The following is a 22,178-nucleotide window of genomic DNA, read 5'->3' on the forward strand; positions in this document are numbered from 1 at the left end:
TTGGCCAGAATTGAACCCCTGACCCTTCATTCCACAGGCCGATGCTCTACCCACTGACCCAACCAGCTAGGGCTACTGGGATTTTTTTTTTTTTTAAGTGTCAATTTGAGATCTTCAGGGAAGGCCAGCCAGGAGCCAAGGGTTCTTCTAAACTTCCTACTCTATATCCTGCCCCAGGGCACAGGCAAGGCACTGGAACGAGTGGATGGGTGAGCCAGGCTGGTGGAATAGCCTATCCTGACCTTCCCCAGGATGGAAGCATTCCAAGCCCATATTGTCTGCTTCCCACCACCCCAAATCAGGAAAGGAGCAAAGACCACCCCCTTCACTCACAAATCTATTCCAAGTGGGACTGTTTCCTTCATGTGTATTTCAAACTGCCTGCTTACCTTTGTCTACATCTAATGCTCTCCATGGGCTTCTCAGAGCCATCCCAGGGGCGTGTTGAAAAATGAAAAGAATTTCAGTGGGAAAATATGCATCATATATAGCACACCCTTCCTGGCTGCTCAGTTCTGGCCCTGCTCATTGTCTTGGAGTCATTTGGCAACGGTGTGAATCGTAGGTAACTGACAGTAAACTCTGCTCTATCCAGGAATCCAGTAAAGAGTTCAGCAAACACCACCCATTCCTTCGTGGGGGAAAAACAGCTTTGTCTCCATTTGCAGTTAATCTCAACATTGCTTTAGACATCTGTGAATACTATGTGTGTGTGTATTCCACATATATTTGTGCTTTTTTAAAAATACTTTTATTGATTTCAGAGAAGAAGAAGAAGAAGAAGAAGAAGAAGAAGAAGAAAGAGAGAAAGAGAGAGAGAGAGAGAGAGAATGAGAATCATTAATTGGCTGCCTCCCGCACACCCGCTACTGGGGATTGAGCCTGAGACCCAGGCATGGAATCGATCCCGGGACCCTTCAGTCCACAGGCCGATGCTCTATCCACTGAACCAAACTAGCTAGGGTATATATTTGTGCTCTTTAGACTTTTCCTTTGAACTGGTTAAAACATTTGCCTGGCCCTAGCCGGTTTGGCTCAGTGGATAGAGCGTCCATCTGTGGACTGAAGGGTCCCAGGTTCAATTCCGGCCAAGGACACATGCCTGGGTTGCAGGCTTGATCCCCAGTAGAGGGTGTGCAGGAGGCAGCCAACCAATGATTCTCTCTCATAATTGATGTTTCCATCTCTCTATCCCTCTCCCTTCCTCTCTGAAGTCAATAAAACTATATTTAAAAAAAAAAACACATTTGCCTGGATCCTTCATATCATAAGAAAAATAATTTGTCTTCATATTTCTATCTTTATGAAAGTCACCAATTCTTCTGAAAATTTTGTTGTTGTTAATCCTCACCTGAGGACATTTTTCCATTGATTTTTCGAGAGAGCGAAGGAAACGGGGAGAGACAGAGAGAAACATCGATGTGACGGAGACACCTCGATTGGTTGCCTCCTGCACATGCTCCAATCAGGGCTGGGGATCGAGCCTGCAACCCAGGTACATGCCCTTGATCGGAATCGAACCCGGGACCCTTCAGTCCGAAAGCTGATTGATGCTGTATCCACTGAGCCAAACAGGCTAGGGCATCTTCTGAAACTTTTAAACATTCTTTTCTGAAAACTATCTTTTATCAAGCCTCCCCGTTAAAAAGTGACACAAATCAAAAGGAACGCATGAAAGAAAAGCAGCAGAAAATAAAACTCAGGGACAGCTATAGTTCACCATTAGAGGCAGGAGGTAATTTCAGTAATTGATTCTGTACCTATTGGGAGCGCTAACTGAGCGCTTCTTACATTGGGAAGCTAACGTGGAGCAATTATTATCCCTCTGACTTATTTGTATAAACTGGTGAAAAGTTGAGGAGAGGCAGAAAGAGACCCAGACTTGGGGCCGGGATTTCTATATTCAAATCCTGGCCGTTGTCGCTTAAAGATCGCAGCCCAAGCAAGTTGCTTAATCCTCCGAACCTCAGTTTCCTTATCTATGAAATGGGATTAATCATCTTTATCTCCCAGGGATGTGGAAGAAGTAAATGAAATGGTCTCTGCGACGGCGTGACGGCTGTACCTGAGGTTCCACAAATGTTGCTAGATTCCGCTACTTTGGGTAAAGATACAAGAAAAAGCAAGATTACAATATTCCAACTGACAGGCTGTCCACATAGGTGGCGAACAGGATTTAGAGGCAGAACTAAATGAAACATCCAGGTCCCGTGTGCGGCCGTGGGGCCCTCGGCAGGGAAACTAATCTCCCTGAACCACCGCGTCTGTATCTGAACAAAGAGATGAAAACATCTACCTGGGAAAGGTGTGCGGACTGGAACAATGAATGCACACGTTGTCCTGGAACAGCGCCCGGCAGAAAGAACACATGCAATGAATGCCTATCAATAAGGCACATCAGAATAATTAAACTCAACCTCTCCCCTAATTATGACCATCTTTCCCGATTTGCAGTAACATATTTCAGAGACAAGCCAAATACTTGGATCCTTTCTTTTTAAAGAGGCCGCATGCATCAACACTGCTCCTTCCAACTGGAACACGCTCTATTTCCCCGAGGTAGCCGAGGACTGAAGAGGGAACTCTACCTTGGAAACTCTATATCTAACGTAGCAAGTCTCTTTTTACATGGAGAGTGGGATCGGCGTTGTCAGTAACCAGACCACCCCTGGGGCTTGAGGAAATAGAAGCATCAGGCGCCAAACAGAGAAGCAGGAACCAAATCAGATCCAAATAAAAATCCATACGGTTTAGTGCTTTCTCTTTTTTTAAATAAATTTTTAAAATATATTTTTTATTGATTTTTTTACAGAGAGGAAGGGAGAGGGATAGAGAGCTAGAAACATCGATGAGAGAGAAACATCGACCAGCTGCCTCCTGCACACCCCCTACCGGGGATGTGCCCGCAACCAATGTACATGCCCTTGACCAGAATCGAACCTGGGACCTTTCAGTCCGCAGACTGATGCTCTATCCACTGAGCCAAACCGGTTTCGGTTTAAATAAATTTTAAAATGTATTTATTTTTTTTAGAGAGAGAGTGGAAGAGACAGAGAGAAAAACGTTGATGTGAGAGAGATACAGTGAGTGGCTCTGGGCTAGGGATTGAGCCTGCAACCGAGGTATGTGCCCTTGACCGGAATCAAACCCAGGACCTGTTAGTCCAAGGGCCAGCACTCTATCCACTGAGCCAAACCAGCTAGGTCAGTGGTCGGCAAACTCATTAGTCAACAGAGCCAAATATCAATAGTACAACGACTGAAATTTCTTTTGAGAGCCAAATTTTTTAAACTTAAACTTCTTCTAACGCCACTTCTTCAACATAGACTCGCCCAGGCCGTGGTATTTTGTAGAAGAGCCACACTCAAGGGGCCAAAGAGCCGCATGTGGCTCGCAAGCCAAGGTTTGCCGACCACTGAGCTAGGGCATTGCTTGCTTAAGGATTCGTGGAACGTGGGATGTTTTTATTTTGTGACAAGCGTCCCAGATTACATGACACTGTGTCTAAGAGGTGATGAGAAGGTGGGGAAAGCTAGCTATAAAGTAGGAAGTAACAGACAAGTAAAACCAAGGTGGCCAGAATCCTTTCCAAGAAAAACTTCGTCAAGCACAGCCACTTAATGGTCAGGTAAACCCTGCCACCCAGTGAATAAAGAAAGACACAGCTGATTAGACTTTAGGAGTGCCCGGACACAGACACCAATTCCACAGGCTGCCCAAGGGCCGCCGAAGTGTCCTGTCGTGCAGGCGAAGATGACCAAGAGGTCAATGAGATTCCCTTTCTGAAATTCAAAGGGGATGCAGAGAAAAGCCAAGCAGTTGAGAGTAGAAGCTAAAGCTCTTTTAAAAAAAAATGTGGAGCACCGCTGGTGTGGCTCAGTCATTGAGTGTCGACCTCAATAAAAATATATTTTTAAAAATCCTATCTAATAAAAGAGTAATAAGCAAATTAACCATCATTCCACTACACCCACAAGCCATGCCCACAAGCCAATCAGGAGTGAGTATGCAAATAAACCCAACCAAGATGGCTACAGCCACAGAGAGCAGGAGGGAGGCTTGGGTTGCCCCCGGCAATGGAGGAAGCCAAGCTTTCCGCATACCCTGGCCAGCCCAGGCCTCCACTCCAGGCTACAAAGTTTCAATTATAGAAGATACATAAATCCTAACAGAAATGGCCGCCGCCATGGAACAAGCAGGAGGCTTGGCTCCACTCCAGGCTACAAAGTTTCAATTGTAGAAGATAAAATAAACCCCAGGTACCAGGGCCTCCGCTTGGGTCACCAGGGGGGCATGGCTGGCCTGCAAACCACCACAGGCCCCTCGCCCAGGCCGTCCCATGCCCGAAGGGAACCCCCACCCTGATCCAGGACACCCTTCAGGCACAACAGCCAGCCCCCACCCGTGCACCAGGCCTCTATCCTATCTAATAAAAGAGTGATATGCAGATTGACCATCACTCCAACACACAAGATGGCTGCCCCATGTGGTCAAATATCATGCCCCCATGTGGACACAAGATGGCCACCACAAGATGACCAGCAGGGGAGGGTAGTTGGGAGGGACCAGGCCAGCAAGGGAGGGCAGTTGGGGGCGATCAAGCCTACAGGGGGGGCAGTTAGGGGTGACCAAGCCGGCAGAGGAGGGCAGTTAGGGGTGACCAGGCTGGCAGAGGAGGGCAGTTGGGGCAATCAGGCTGGCAGGGGAGTAGTTAGGGGGTGATCAGGCTGGCAGGCAGAAGCAGTTAGGGGCAATCACGAAGGCAGGCAGGTGAGCAGTTGGGAGCCAGCAGACCTGGATTGTGAAAGGGATGTCCGACTGCCTGTTTAGGCCCGATTATGGTAGGATCAGGCCTAAACAGGCTGTTGGACATCCCTCGAGGGGTCCTAGATTGCAGAGGTGCAGGCTGGGCTGAGGGACACCCCCTCCCCTGTGCACGAATTTCATGCACCGGGCCTCTAGTAGATATATAACATATACCTATGCACTTAAAAGGCACTTACATTTTTTATTTTTTCAAATAAAAAAATTTATACATATATATTTATACATTTCAAATTTTCTAACATGAACATATGTTTTCTTTATAACAAATATGTGCACACATGCATACCAACACAAACAATCACTCTATATCTAACATAGCAAGTATTTTCCTAGGCATTTAGCCCCCTCAAATTCCCGAAGAGTAATATGCGATGTCTTGATTCTCCCTGATAAAATGAGGTGGAAAGTAGGGGAAAAAAGCTGTAAAAGAGTGGCCTGAACTTTCTGGAACAAAATATTTTCCTAAAGAATGGATACCTAAGGTTAGGGTTGTTATTTTCCCCAGAGGCAATCAGATCAACCATTTAGCCTGGGAGACTTCATGGTATTCCCACCATTAAACATGACTGGAATGAGTCTGTTGTTGAGTCACTGTGATTCCTTAATGACCTGAATAGGTAACTTGTTCATTGAAATGTTTCTAGAATAAACCTGGGATTAAAAAAAAAAAGAAGAACATTTTCCGATTGAAATTTACAACTTTGGAATGAGAAAGCATCCTCTCCAAGTTAATGAGGGGTTTCCAGGAACCGATTTTGTGTGGAGAGGTGTTTGGGATCTCTCCTCTGGCTCAAAAATATGTCAGGCGCCTTAAGAAAAAAAAAAAAAGAAGAAGAAGGAAAGAAAAGAAAAAAGAAAGAGAAATCAAAGGAGCAGAACTGCAGAGCAATATTTTCCCCTGACACCCAAGGCCGTGGTGTACAGAAGCAGGGGACAGTGTGTGTCAATTTCTGCTGCGGATACAAATGCAATAGCAGTGTGACAACGCTAACACAAATAAATGAACCTCACAGCCAACTCTGAGCGTCCCTTGAAAGTTAGTAGAAAAATGTGGCATATTGTGTGTGTGTGTGCGTGTGTGTGTGTGTGTGTGTGTGTGTGTGTGTGTGAAGAAAAGCAATAGGCAACATATATTCAAATAGACATATCTGTTGTAGCTAATATTAGGCTCTCTCTATTCTAAATATTCATCCCAACCTCAGGCACAAGGTACACAAACACATATATGAACGGCAGGATCTCTATCCATTATTCATTCTATTTGTAGGCTCTGCCTTAGCAGTGTGAATCGAAGGCCTATCAGAATTAACAAGCACAGCCCTCATCACAAGCAGCTCTTGGGAGACCCTATAACTTATGACCTTCTCTGAGGTACTGAATCATCACTTTGGTAACAAGACGTTTCGCCCTAGCCGGTTTGGCTCAGTGGATAGAGCATCGGTCTGAGGACTGAAGGGTCCCGAGTTCAATTCCGGTCAAGGGCACATGCCCGGGGTTGCGGGCTTGATTTCCAGTACAGGGAGTGCAGGGGGCAGCCGATCAATGATTCTCTCTCATCATTGATGTTTCTATCTTTCTCTCCCTCTCTCTTCCTCCCTGAGATCAATAAAAATATATTAAAAAAAAAAAAGACGTTTCTGGAACTCTCTGAGGTGCCCCAATTGTGGGCTGGCAAGTGGCCTGAGTAGCACTGAAAGCATAAGGAGCTTGCCCTAGCTGGTTTGGCTCAGTGGATAGAGCGTCAGCCTCTGGACTGAAGAGTCCCAGGTTCAATTCCGGTCAAGGGCACCTGCCTGGGTTGCGGGCTCAATTTCCAGTATGGGGAGTGCAGGAGGCGGCTGATCAATGATTCTCTCTCATCATTGATATTTTTATCTCCCTCTCCCTTCCTTTCTGAAATCAATAAATATATATATATACTAGAGGCCCAGTGCATGAAATTCATGCACTGGTAGGGTCCCTAGTGGCTGCCAGCTGCTGCTGGCCAGGTACTCCCTCCCCATCCCCCTGGTCAAACTCCTGGATAACCTCCTGGTCGAGGGAACAATTTGTATACTATGCTTTTATTATATAGGATATATATATATATATATATATATATATATATATATATATATGCATACTAGTGGCCCTGTGCACGAAATTCATGTGTGTGTGTGTGTGGGGGGGTGTCCCTCAGCCCAGCTGGCACCCTCTCCAATCTGGGACCCCTTGGGGGATGTCCGACTGCCGGTAATTCCACAGGGTTCGGGCCTAAACCAGCAGTTGGGCATCCCTCTCACAACCCGGGACCGCTGGCTCCTAACTGCTCACCTGCCTGCCTGTCTGATTGGCCCTAACCTCTCTGCCTGATGGCCTGATTTGCCCCAACTGCCCCCCGTTTCAGTCTGATTGCCCCAACTGCCCCCCCCCGCCAGCCTGCTCGCCTCCAACTGCCACCCCTGCCAGCATGCTCTCCCCCAACTGCCCCACCAGCTGACCTGATAGTCCCCAAACGACCCCCCCCCCCCCCAGCTTGCTCACCCCCAACTGCCCTCTCCGCTGGCATGATCGCCCCCAACTGCCCCTACTGCTGGCCTGCTCACCCCCAACTGCATCCCACCTGCTGGCCTGTTCACCTCTAACCACCTCTGCCTCGGCCCCGCCACCATGGCTTTTTCCGGAAGGATGACTGGAAGGTCTCCCGGGATAATTAGCATATTACCCTTTTATTAGTATAGATATGAAAGCATAAGGAACTTAATTTTAATGGAAAACATTTCCCCCCGACACACACACGCAGGCTGATCCTGCCGTGTTTGACAGATCTGTTCTAGAAGGATGCTCCATCTAGATGTTAGGTGTAACTTTATCTTATTCCCCCTTGAGCACTACTGTTCTTGCAGAATGATCTCCCCCACTGCCCAAAGTCATTACACCCCTTCCCTTTCACACGGTCCCTCTGTAAATGTCAGGCATAACTACATTTTTTATTTGCAGAGATACCCCGGCTATGAATGAGGGGGAAATTTCCCGCTCCCCCGCCTGTCTCCCTTTACCCTCTGCGCATCCTACTAATATGATTTGTTGAACAAATTGTTCCATTAATCTGGGGATGTTTGACAGAGTGAGAAAATAAGTGCCAAAGTGAGAAGATTCACAAGAATCGGAAATCTCGGTGCCTCTTTCTCAAGGTAAATAGTTATTATATCAGGGTGTCAGACGGGCGAAATGGATGTGCTTTCATTCTCAGTTTGTAAATGTCACTTTTCCTCAGCCCATCAGGGTGACAAATGAGGTGTGGGTTACAGTAAGAGTTCATTCCTTGACAAAGTTCTTAACAGTCTATTTCAACAGCGAGCACCCAGCCCTCCTCACTTGTATAATCTAAACCTCACCGCGGCCAGAAGCTTTTCAGCTCTGCTCTCTCGCCGCTGTCTCAAAATCCTGGAAGAGAAACGGCTCTGGTACAAAATTCGAAATCTCAAGTAAAAGTGAGTAGTTTAGGGAGTCGTTTATAGACCACAACGCTGATCTCACAGGGTCGTTCCACCGACTGGTTCTCAAGATTTTATGATCGCAGGGAAATGTATTATCGTAAGGTTTTTGTTTAAATATTTCTTTCACTTTTTCTTTATATAGTTAATCTATATTTTAAAATATATTTTTAAAATATAGATTAACTATATAGAGAGATTTTTAAAAATATATTTTTACTGATTTCAGAGAGGAAGGAATAGGGAGAGAGAGAGAGAGAGAGAAAACATCAATGATGAGAGAGAATCATGGATCGGCTGCCTCCTGCATGCCCCCTACTGGGGATCGAGCCCACAACCTGGGCATGTGCCCTGACCGGGAATCAAACAGTGACCTCCTGGTTCATAGGGTGATGCTCAACCACTGAGCCACCCTAGCTGGGCAAGAGAGAGATTTTGATGACAGCTTTTTAATACAAATTAGGGAATAGGTATATCCTAAATAAATAATCCAGGTAGACACATTGCTAGAACTGTAAATGAATGAGGAGCTGAAAGATAATTCTGCATCTGATTACAATCCTTCCCCACAAAATAAGCTTCTTTGATTAACCTAATGACTGAACAGAAATGAGATAGGTTGATTCTATAAGTAAAAGAAACCTAAGATAATATGTGCATGTATACAGAAAAGAAGATCAAAGCTAAAATATGGTGTGTAGGTTGATGCTATTGTCCCAGGAATCACATCTGTTGTTCTTGAGTGCAATTAAAAATATTTTGGAAGTCTTGTATCAACCAATTTGCTGCGTTAGCACTTTTGCGATGAGCGGCACAACCTCAAGATTCCATTACTGATTCCTCTGGTCTACCCAGTTCCATACCATTTGCCAAGTCAGTCTTTGTCTTCGTGTCATTTAAACTTCCCGAGCCTTGATTTCTGTCTATAAAATGGGTAGAATGTGGATGTGTAAGAAGACAGCTGTGTGAACCAAGTTAGATAACGGAAGAATGCCCTGTGACATGTTATGAAAAACAGTATTTATTTACAGATATGTTTTCCCCGCCTCGGATAGATAATAGATTTCCAGAGAAGGAATCCCCAAGAGGCAAAGAACCATTGATTTTAAAATTGTCAGGTAAAGTGGAAAAAAAACACACACACAAATAATAGATAGAAAAACCAGCCGAAACCGGTTTGGCTCAGTGGATAGAGCGTCAGCTTGCGGACTGAAAGGTCCCAGGTTCGATTCCGGTTAAGGGCATGTACCTTGGTTGCGGGCACATCCCCACTGGGGGGTGTGCAGGAGGCAGCTGATCGATGTTTCTCTCTCATTGATGTTTCTAACTCTCTATCTCTCTCCCTTCCTCTCTGTAAGAAATCAATAAAAAATATATTTAAAAAAAAATAGATAGAAAAACCAGGCTAACTAGATACCAAGAGAGAGGAGAGCTGTATTATTGATTGACAGTTGAGTGTCAACCTCAGAGAGAGAAGCAGGTCCATTGGGTTGCAAACGTCAGATGTGAAAAAAGGCAAAAAGGTGGACGCTGCCAGCCAGTCCAGAGGCTGCAAGAGAAGGTCTCTCGGGTACAACGGGAAGAGTCGTGGGAATGGCCAGCCAGCAGACCTCCAGAGGGAGCTTGAAGAAGGAAGGATAAAGAGGAAGGGGGAAGCCCTTATGGTTGTGAAAAATACAATCGCTGGTATGCGTTGTTATGAACGCCACAACACTTTATAGCAGCTTATGAAAGCACCTGGACGGTGCCAGATAAATACTTCCTGTCACATCAAATGTCTCAGAAGCTCCTTGTAATGTGAATCTGTAGGATGGAGATGAGCTAATTACCCAGCGAGGTTTATAGGAGGCGCACGCTTGTTCTCATAGTCAATATAGACGGTGGAATGATGCTCGGTATGGGCATACGTTAATCTCTCCCATCGATGGGACCGTGTCTGTCTGTGATATCTGCTCCTCTCACCCCTGCCTGTTTGGGGGAGGAGGACGGCCAAAATCAGTGAAGGAGGAAATCGAGAACAAAATCAACCATGCAAGAGCCCCCTTCATTTGTAAACACCACCCTTTTTACAAGTCATGAGCAATGATCTGTTCACCAAGCATGCAGCTTTATCACCGTCATGTGAGCAAATTGCCTGTAAGTCAAGGTCCTGGAAAACATATCTATGATTTGGGTCAACATATGTCTACTCACTCTAATTTACAGGAAACCCTTCATGGGGTGCCCATCTACAGTGGAACTGCTGAGTCATCCCTAGAACTATCAAAAGGGAACATCCCTGGAGAGTAGCTCTCAGCTCTGGGTGAGACTAATACAACTACAATTTTGGGCCTGTGGGACGTCCTCGGGAAAGATCATCTTTGTGGGTAAGGACGTATTGTATTTATTGTCGGAAAAACCTGGAATACCAGGTCAGGAAGACCTCTGTGTAAGTCGTTCCTCACTTAAGTATTGATTGTGCCCCGAAGAAGAAGATATGGGCTAGCTTCAGTCTTCTGTTTGGAGCCTGAACAATGCCAACTTTGAGGGAATTACGTGAAAATATGTGATTTAGTTCCTAGCAAAGTACCTGTTATACTGTAGGTGTTTATAAATTGTGAGTTCCCATCCTTCCCTCTGTTTGGTCTAGCTTTGAAAAAAGTTAAAGTCCATTGCTCATGATGGTGGATTTTTAAAAGGAGGTATATATTGTACAGAAAATGATAAAGTGATTAGTTAGTAAAAATGATTATCTTAATATACCTAAAATCTCCAAGAGGACTAATGGAAAAAAAATTATTAAAACCATTACTACCAAGAGTATTGTGAAATAGCCAGATTAATGTTAGCTTTTCCACTTTAAAACTAAGAACGAGTTATAAGATGTAATTTTAAAAGTGCGTATGGAGAATAGCAACCAAATTTATGAAATACCTAGGAATAACTCAGTAAGGACCAAGTAACGCTCACAAAAAATAAAATGTTCTTGAAGGCATCAACAGGACCTGAATTGCTAACGAGATACTGCCTTTCTGGGTGGGATAACTAAAGATTGTAGCCATGTCAATTTCCCTCAGATCATCTTATAAACATGGTGCCACTCACATCAAAACCTACTGTTATTTTTGTTTGATTCCTTGACAACTTGATAATCACTTTTAACTGGGAGAATAAATACATGAAGATAGGCAAGACAATTGTGAAGAAGCAGAGTGAGAGAGGATTGGCTCTGTCAGATTTCAAAAATTTCAGAACTCCTATTTCTGCACAAGGGAACTGTGCCATATATTGTGATTTGCCAAATTTCTGGGTGAGGCCTCAAGTCACCAAAAACATGACATCCTATATAATAAAAGGCTAACATGCAAATTGACCGATGGAGGAATGACTGGTCGCTATGACGTGCACTGATCACCAGGAGGCAGACGCTCAATGCAGGAGCTGCCCCCTGGTGGTCAGTGCGCTCCCACAGAGGGAGAGCCTCTCAGCCAAAAGCCCTGAGCCAGGCTCACAGCTGGTGAGCGCAGTGGTGGTGGTGGAAGTTTCTCCTACCTCCGCGGCAGCACTAAGTATGTCCGACTGCCATCAGTCAGACATCCTCTAAGGGCTCCCAGACTGCAAGAGGGCGCAGGTTGAGCTGAGCCCCCCCACCCACTCAAGTGCACGAATTTTGTGCACTGGGCCTCTAGTAAAATATAATATGGTGTTTTCATAACACAGGCATGTCCGACACATTTTTTTGTTTGACAGAGTGATAGCAACCCTTGGTGGTCAGTGCGCGTCATAGCGACTGGTCATTCCGCCATTCAGTCTATTTGCACATTAGCCTTTTATTATATAGGATTGCATGAGAAAAGCAATGGATTGGGATGAGGGACATAAGAGAGAGAAACATGGTCCTTTGCTAATGTGTTTTTCCTTCAGACTCTGGATAGAAGCTTAGCTGGATAAATTATTTGCTCCACATTTTTGACCGCTAAAGACTTCTATGATTTTTTTGCATCATATTACTTTTTTTTTTTTTTTTTAGACCTGCAACAGATTTGCCGGTATTTTGAATTCAAAGCTTTCTGACTACTGTCTTTTGAATAAATTATCAATTTAAACCAAAAAGGAAAGAAAATATGGAACAAATGTCCATTTTGAATCATCACAGAACAATTAGTTCCCCCTGGAGATAAGGAGATTGGAGACATGTTGATGCAAACTGAAAACGATGTCGCCCTTGAACATAATCCTTTTACAGCAGAACGCAGCATGAAATGTCTATGCTCAACAGCTTGGTAGCTAATTTCATCGTTTTTGTGAAAAGAGAGTGGAAACACACACACACACACACACACACACACACACACCACCACACCAAAACAAAACAGAAACATTCACTCTTGTAGAATAGCCCTAGAAATCTTGACAGGTGGTTGATGAAGAAAAGTCCCTTGTTTATAATTAACCAGGAGCGCAGAGATTATGGGGAGATGTACCGATAGCATAAAAAACAGGCTCTTAGAGGTGAACAAAAGCAACAGCAGCCTGGAAATCTGCCTGAAGCGATTGATATGCGCAATCTGACATGGGGAGCCCAGTAGCCTTGGTTAAAGGACCCTTTCTCCTTTGACATAGAGAACACTTTCTCCTTTGACATAGAGAAGTTCTTTTCTATTGTGCCATCTGAATCCTACAGAACCAATCTCAACTATTCCCATTATCGTGTGTACAGAAATTTTCCATCAACTTCCTTAGACACAATGGTTTCCACTCTATGGAACGTAAGAAGAGCTGGCAATAAGAAATAGCTAATGCCCTGACCGGTTTGGCTCAGTGGATAGAGCATCGGCCTGCGGACTCAAGGGTCCAAGTTTTGATTCCAGTCAAGGGCATTTACTTCGGTTGTGGGCACATCCCCAGTAGAGGGTGTGCAGGAGGCAGCTGATCAATGTTTCTCTCTCATCGATGTTTTTAGCTCTCTATCCCTCTCCCTTCCTCTCTGTAAAAAAAATCAATAAAACATATATTTTTTAAAAAAAAGAAATAGGTAAGACAAGATAAAATACTAAGGTTCCTAACTTTGTCACACCAGTTATATTTCAAGTTTCATTTACTGAACTTTGTCTCATCCTTTCCCTTCCTCTCAAAAAAAAAAAAAAAAATCAATGAAAACATTAAAAAAAAATCCTATGTCTTCAATTAAACTACCCACAAAATATAAGACTTGCCCTCTGTGATGGACTAAATATTTGTGTTCCCCCTTCCCCCTCAAATTTACATGTTGAAACCCCACCCCTCAATATGATGTTTTAGGAGGTGAGGCCTTTGCATGGCATTAGGTCATGAGGGTGGGGCCCTCCTAAATGGGATTAGTGCCCTTATAAAGGAGGCCACAGAGAGCTGCCTCGCCCCATCTACCATCTGGGGACACAGCTCGGTGAGAGAGCAAGTCTATAAGCCAGGAAGCAGCCCACACCAGACATCGATACTGTCAGAACCTCGATTTTGCTTCTCAGCCTTCAGAACTGTGAGAAACAAATGTTTGCTACGTAAGCCACCCAGTCTACGGGAGTTTGTTAGAGCGGCCAAACAGACCCCACCACCCACTAGATTCACTCATGGACTTGAGTTTCTTCTTTACAGGCGTATTTCACATGGACAGGTCTTTATTCCATCTTGGTTGGCTCGCCTTTTCATTTAATCGCATTGTTTTTGATGTCAGGGGACCTTCCACACACACACACCGGAGCAATAACGGCAATGTCTGAAACACCTAATTTGGAAGTAAACCCAGAGGAAGCTCGTTTCTTTCCGTTCTAGAAATAAAAGGGCCCTGGGCTCTGAATGTGTTTGTATTTTTAGGTGTTCCCTAAAGAAAAAAAAATAAAAGAAAAAAGAGAGAACCCAAACAGAAACCAAAACCCCCACAGATCACTGAGGTCATTTTAGACACACCCTACACTGGGATGCCACCTGCTGCCACGGATCCTGGAGATGTTTGTGCCCCCAGGAAGGAGGGAGAGAGCTGCCCTTGATGGGGGCTCTTCCCTTCAGCATCCTGAAACTCTTCCACCCTTTGATGTATTAAAATATTTAATCACCATCCGATGCCGGGTCCCCTTATTTACACAAGTGCTTCATTATCCTGTACATTACGCCCCAGCCCGCCTGGTTCCTAATGTGACCTAAAGAGCGCGGCGGCATTTATTACAAATGTGAGGCGGCAAGCGTCTGGCTGGGCCATTCATCACTGACACCAAGCACCTTCTTCTCTTCAGGTGGGGAGCCCACCCCAAAACGGAGAAGAATAATCAGGCTAATTAATTCTTATCTGCAAAGAGCAATTAGATAAATGACCTCAAAGGAAGGCTTGTCACCCCTAGTGAGACACTCACCTTCTAAAGGGAATGTGCCGGAGCCTCTTTTCACCGGGCAAGTGACACTGTGAAATGGAGATGACAGAGAGGCATGGGAGGAAGTGATAGGGGAGCGGGTTAATGAGAATGAAGGCCAAGTTAGAGAGAGACACACAGAGAAAGAGAGAGAGAGAGAGAGAGAGAGAGAGAGAGAGCAATGGAGAGATTTGGCATGATCTTGCCACCCTGCTCTCCTTTCTCTGTATACAGGTAGATAACAAAAGAAAGCATTTTTATATTCCCAAATATGGTGAAATGTGCCCTAAATAATTCCTTTACCCAAGGACAACCTGTCGTTTTTATTATCTCTTCCTTTTTTATATATAATAAACTTTATCTTTAAGGTGTTTTTAGGTTTATAAAAATTGCAAAGATCTATACTAATAAAAGGGTAATATGCTAATTAGACTGGGAGACCTCCCGGGAGACCTTCTGGACATCCTTTCAGACAAAGCCATGGTGGTGGGGCTGAGGCAGAGGCAATTAGGGGCGATCAGGCCAGCGGGGGGGTGGAGGGCAGTTGGGGGCCATCAGGCTGGAAGGGGGGGCAGTTGGGGGCTATCAGGCTGGCATGCAGAGTAGTTAGGGGCGATCAGGCAGGCAGGCAGGTGAGCAATTAGGAGCCAGTGGTCCTGGATTGTGAGAGGGATGTCAGACTGCCAGTTTAGGGGATCGGGCCTAAACCGGCAGTCAGACATCCCCCGAGGGGTCCCAGATTGGAGAGGGTGCAGACTGGGCTGAGGGACCCCCCCCTCGTGCACAAATTTCGTGCACCAGACCTCTAGTAGTATAATAAGATAGTAGTCCCCATGCATCTCGCACCTAGTTTTCCCACCTATTAACATTTTATTTTAATATTTTTTTTATTGATTTCAGAGGAAGGGATTATGTGTTTGGGGAGGAAGAGCACACGGTCAAGAGCCATTCTCATCACATCCTCTATCTAGGGCACATGCTGTCTACAGGATTATTACTTTTGATGTTGACCTTGATCATGGGGCTGAGGTCATGTTTGTTAGGCTCCTCCTTTGTAAAGTGACTCCCTCTCACTCTCCACATTTCCATACTGTACTTTGGTGTTTTTTTGTTTTAATTTTTAACATATTTTTATTAATTTCAGAGAGGAAGGGAGAGGGAGAGAGAGAGATAGAAACATCAATGACGAGAGAATCATTGATGGGCTGCCTCCTGAAGACTCCACACTGGGGATCGAGCCCGCAACCTGGGCATGTGCCCTGACCTATGAACCAGGAGGTCACGGTTTGATTCCCAGTCAGGGCACATGCCCAGGTTCTGGGCTCAATCCTCAATGTGGGGTGTGCAGGAGGCAGCTGATCCATGATTCTCTCTCATCATTGATGTTTCTGTCTCCCTCCCTCTCCCTTCCTCTCTGAAATCAATTTAAAAAATAAAAGAAAGCTGAAAATGAATTGTAACAAAAAAAGAATAAAGGGTAAGGTCACGACATTATTACGAAGTCCTGAGTATAACAATAAGGATCAAATGTTGTAGGAAAAATTTCTGCATACACAATAGCCAATAATATATATTGCTTAGTTTTAAGCAATGAAATTGACATAATTTTAGATGAGCACAAATTGACAATTCTTAATATCAATAATTGATATAATTTCAAAAGTTCAGATGTTCCCGAACAGTTAAAAATCTTCTAAATCTGTTCAACTATTCCCAGAGAACCATGGTTGGTTTGTGTGGTTTTTTTTAAAAAGCAATTTTGATTCCAGGCAAGGAAAACATTTAGTAGGACCTAATTTCTCCTGGTGTAAATATTTCAGATTTTATAATCCTTGTGAGATGAGGCAGCAGGGCGGGGGAGATGAAAAGGAATGAGATATTCTTCAAATTTTCTTCCGAGGTTTATTTCAGGTCGGAGGTAAAAGGGAAGGTTAACGTAGAGTTGCTTCCAGCTCTACCTCAATATGTACATATGAGAAAAAGAGCTCCAGCCCTCAACTGCGGCAATTTATACACCAGCTGAAAGGACTAACCACGCTCCCACAGGTGGGAGAAGTAAGTCCCCGATCTGGCTCTCGTTCACATGGTCATGTGTATGCAGTAGGAGGGTTGCAATGGATGCAATTTCTTTCCATAAAGACGAGTTGCTGCCCTAACCAGTTTGGCTCAGTGGATAGAGCGTCGGCCTGTGGACTGAAGGGTCCTGGGTTTGATTCCGAACAAGGGCACATGCCCGGGTTGCGGGCTTGATCCCCAGTGTGGGGCGTGCAGGAGGCAGCCGATCCATGATTCTCTCTCATCATTGATGTTTCTCTATATCTCTCTCTCTCTACCTCTCTCTTTCTCTCTGAAATCAATAATAATAATTAAAAAAAAAACTTGCAAAAAAAAAAAAAAAAAGACAAGTTGCTAATAGAGGACTGTACCCCCTCAGGTCTCCAATCAAACTATGATTAGTAAGCTAAGGCCCCTGGTCAGTAGATGGGAATTGTACCTGCAAATGAGCCTCTTATTAAACCGCAATTCCACTCCATGAAACCCCTCTGAAGACTGGTACAGGTGGACAGCAAAACACAGGACATGGCTGGTGCCCACCCAAGGCCCCTCAGCCCATTAGAGACATCTTTTCCTCAGTGCTAGTGTGTGATGTGCACTCTTGCTCAGCAAAAATAAAATAAAATATGTCTCTCTGATTATCCTCTCAAATGCCGTGCATATTGAAACCTTCACATCCAGAAAAATGATTTCTTGAACGCCTAAGATGAGCCGGATGATCAGGAGAGAAGGCGATGGCATGCAGATGATGGCAATGACGAGGACGGCTCTCATCCCCTCCCCTGTTTTACCAGGGCCTGCGCTAGGCCATGGCAGATATTAGCTCATTTATGTATTCCGGGTTCTAACCATTTTTAACCACGATTAGAATTACCTGGCTTTCATGAGAGCTGCTTGGAATCGTTATTTAGGGTTTTCTTTCCTTTTCAGTGTGCGAGGCCAGAAGTAAATGTCCAGAGGATTGAAATAAAACCAATAAAAATCTCACGGAGAGAGTTTTTTGGCAAAGTCGCAGGCAATTAAAATTACTGGATTGTAAAGTTATTATATGTAATATGATATTATGTAATATATAAAACAGTTTTATGTTTACACAGTTTTGTTATTAAAGCATATCTAATACGTAAGATATAAATATGAAATATATATCAACTGGACGCCCGATGCACGAAATTTGTGCAAGAGTAGGCCTTCCTTCCCCCGGCTGCCGACACCGGCTTCCCTCTGGCACCCGGGACCCAGGCTTCCCTTGCAGCCCCGGCTTCGTCCGGAAGGTCGTCTGGAAGGATGTCTGGTCTAATTAGCATATTAAGCTTTTATTATTATAGACTAGAAGCCCAGTGCACAAAATTCGTGCAAGGGGCTTGAGAGAGAATCATCCCCCTTCTCCCCGTCCCCCCCCCCCAACAGGGCGGCAGCCACCTCTGCCTCGTCGCCCTCCACCACTGCTTAGTCTGGAAGGACATCCGGTCTAATCAGCATATTATGCTTTTATTATTACAGGTGTGTTGATAAGGTCACCAGTATATTTTATATTATATATATATATATATGCTAAAGTGCAAAGCAATGACAGAATTCAAAATTCAGAATAGCATTTACTTTGAAAGGGCATGACGGAATACAGACACAGAGGAGAGTCCACGGGCAATGGCAGTGTTCTGAGAATCGAAGGTTGGGCCTTAACCAGATTAAATAAAAATGGATCGTACATAAGCAGCGGCAGCCTCTCTACGCTGACTCTTGTGGGGTTTTTTGTTTGTTTGTTTGTTTGTTTTTTACCAGGTCCCATTAGTATCCGAGCACTTCTCGGTTTTCCGACATCACTCGATGTCCGAGGCTCGCTGTGCTCTGCTTTCCCTGCCCAGTGGGACAGATTCTGACACGAACGTTTCATTGAAAGCAGGCACATGCCTTTGATGTGATTACCAGTATTTGTTCATCGATGGTGATTTGTTTGAAAGTGTCTTCTGATCTGGTGGATGCCAATCAAGCCTCAGTGTGTCTATCAAAAGTGGCTTTTTATAGAAAACATTGTTTGCAAATAACATCTGTGTGTGTTTGTTTTGAACAAAAAGTTGAATTCAAAACGGACCCTTTAAGCTTCTTGAGTATATGAGATACGCCTTCCTCTCTCTTCTTCCTCTTACGGAGTCTGGCAAATACAGATGTTAAATTACTATTTGTCAAATGGCATTAAATACTAGGCAGCTGTGTGTATGTGTGTGTACACGGGTGCACCTGTGTGAATGCATGTGCATGCACATGTGTGCATGTTGTGTGTGCATGTGTGTACAGGTGTGTGCATGTGTGCGTGTGTGAGTACATACACTGAACTGAAATAACCTGAAAAGAGGACAGTTGAGGGTCTGTAAGTTAACGAAAACCACATTTCATCTTTTTTGAAAATATGTATTTTTATTGATATCAGAAAGGAGAGGAGAGACAGAAACATCAATGATGAGAATCATTGATCCGATGCCTCCTGCACGCCCCATACTGGGGATCGAGCCCGCAACACAGGCATGTGCCCTTGACCAGGATCAAACCCGGGACCCTTCTGTCTGCAGGCCAATGCTCTATCCACTGAGCCACACTGGCTGGGGCCACATTTCATCTTTATCTCTCCATTTAAAAGCCACTGGCCTCTGTTTTTTGTTTTTTGACTTCTTTTTCTTTATTGATTAAGGTATTCTATATGTGTCCTTATCCCCCCCATTGCCCCCTCCCCCAACTCATGCCCTCACCTCCCTGGTGTCCATGTCCATTGGTTAGGCTTATATGCATGCATACAAGTCCTTTGGTTGATCTCTCCCCCTTACCCCCGCCCGCCCCTACCTTCCCTCTGAGGTGTGAGCATCTGATCGATGCCTCTCTGTCTCTGGATCTGTTCTTGTTCATCCGTTTTAGGTCATCACCACTGTCTGAGAACGGAAGAGCCTTAAAAGGCTCCTCACCAGGGCCACGGCTGCCTTCCAAGCAAGCGTCTTCCCTCGGGCTCCCAGTCCTGTCACCCAGCCCTCCCAGGAACCGGTGGCTTTCCGAGAGACTTACACTCCAGGGGCTGAAGTGATCGGACTTCACGGGACCACTGCAGGCAAGCCTCCGAGCCCAGCGCTCGGCCTAACCCATGGCAACACTGTCCTCCCTACCCCATCTGCAGCTGCCAGGGAACCCATTATTTCCCGGGTCCCCGGGGGAAGGCCAAGGTCCCGGGCATCATTACTCCTAAGCAAATGTAACCGACTCTACCGCACACCCTAATTTGCTTGCCATAATTATAGGTCACTCACCCGCTTTATTCCCAACCCCTCTTGCACCACCACAGCCCCCCCCCTTCTTTTTTTGTTCTTATCAATAATAAATGGAGCCCGTGAATCACGCGGCTGTAATATTTGGATATTATGAAAATGCTAATAATAATAAAGTAGTGTCAGCAACACCCTGCTTTTATCAGCCGGTCTGATGCTCTATTAGGCAGCCAGTGAGGAGTTCAAGCAAATTGGTTATGTTAATGTCCTGTAGTACTTGGGGAAGATGAGGAGTGGGCAATTAATTTTTTTTTTTTTCCAAGCGGCAGGCCCCGACAAGCAGATTTATATTCCTCCCTCTCCATGGGACCGGCTAAGAGAAGGTGAGGCGGAGAAGTGAGCGTCAAGTAGTTTTCGAGGATCCAACGGGACGGAGCTGAATAAAGCCGGGAGAGGGGGGAACGTGCCCCCGACAATGGGCGTGCAATGCTCTTCCCCATTCATTCCGCTGACAGGGCTTTTGCAACTTAAACCTGTTTTATTAATTATGTTTGACATTTCCTTAATTAGTTTCATTTACATCCCATCAGCCCCTACCAGACGATTGCTCCATACATCATTTTACCAGAGAGCGCGATGCCTACGGAATTATAACAACAGCCAGACAATTTGGTGGAAGTTACAGAAAACCGGCGTTCGGGCCTCTCCGTTTTAAATGGTTTTATAGAAACGACGGAAAACTCACCCAATAGGTTTTTTTTTTTTGCTTCTTCGTAATTTCTAGGACACCTAGTATATTTATAATGTTAGAAATATCCAAATTATATATGGACACACTCAGGTGTATTGTCTAGCTATAGGATTTACCAAGTCTTAAAAATTACTCTTTTTTTTAAAAAAAAAAAAATATATATATATATATATGTTTATTGATTTCACAGGTGAAGGGAGAGGGAGAGAGAGATAAAAGCATCCATGATGAGAGAGAATCATCGATCGGTTGCCTCCTGCATACCCGCTACTGGGGATTGAGCCCACAACCTGGGCATGTGCCCTTGACCGGAATCAAACCCGGGACCCTTCAGTCCACAGGCTGATACTCTATCCACTGAACCAAACTGGCTAGAGCTTAAAAATCACTCTTTACACACACAAAATGAGATTCGATGCTGAATAAATGAGGTAGAGTTAGAAACGTATCAGGGATGGTCTTAGGCCTTCCCTGCTAATGTACCCACTGGCTCCTGACCTGCGGACTCAGCCAGCACTCAGTGCAGGGGCCCCAGGCTTACCAAGCCTTTAAGTACAGGTGTGATCTTCCTGGAAAACCAGCCCCTCCTTCTTGAAGCTCACCTTTTTCCTCTCTTCCTTTTTCCCAATCCATTAATAATAATAATAATAATAATAATAATAATAATAATGAAGGGCACTCTCTGCACAAGAGACAATGATTGTGGAATCAGCAAAAGTGAGGTACAACCCTGTTTCTCCAAGAGACTGAGTCAGGAGAAGAGAGTGGATATGCAAATGTGGATGCCAGGGCATGGACATATGATCCTTTCCCCGTGGTCTGCAAACTGTGGCTCGCGAGCCACATGCGGCCCTTTGGCCCTTTGAGTGTGGCTCTTCCACAAAATACCATGGCCTGGGCGAGTCTATTTTGAAGAAGTGGCGTTAGAAGAAGTTTAAGTTTAAAAAATGTGGCTCTCGAAAGAAATTTCAATCGTTGTCCTGTTGATATTTGGCTCTGTTGACGAATGAGTTTGCCGACCACTGCCCTAGCCCAGCTAGGCTTTCGACAGCCCTATTCCTATGTTAATGTGGGTACTGCTCTCCAACTCACCTAGTCATAGTCTTGTGTTATTTTTTCCCTTGTCTTTTTTTTTTTCTTCCCAATGACTCCCTTTCATAATAAACTAGTAGCCCTACGCATGAATCCGTGCACCAGTAGCTTGCCAGTAGTTCGCTGCCGCCCTCCTGTAGCTCTCAGCCCGCTGCCCCGCCCTCCTGTAGCTCCCCCTGCCCCTCCTCATAACTTGCTGCCCTGCCCTCTCCTGTAGCTCTCCGCCACCCGCTTGTAGCTCGCTGCCCCACCCTCCTGCTGATCCGTGATCCAGTTGTTACGCAGTCGGTCATTACGCTTCATGGCGTAACGACCATTTGCATATTACATCTTTATTATATTATATAGGATTCCTAATAGCTGATTA

Source organism: Eptesicus fuscus, chromosome 25 (genome assembly GCF_027574615.1).
Source record: "Eptesicus fuscus isolate TK198812 chromosome 25, DD_ASM_mEF_20220401, whole genome shotgun sequence".
NCBI classification, from domain to species: domain Eukaryota; kingdom Metazoa; phylum Chordata; class Mammalia; order Chiroptera; family Vespertilionidae; genus Eptesicus; species Eptesicus fuscus.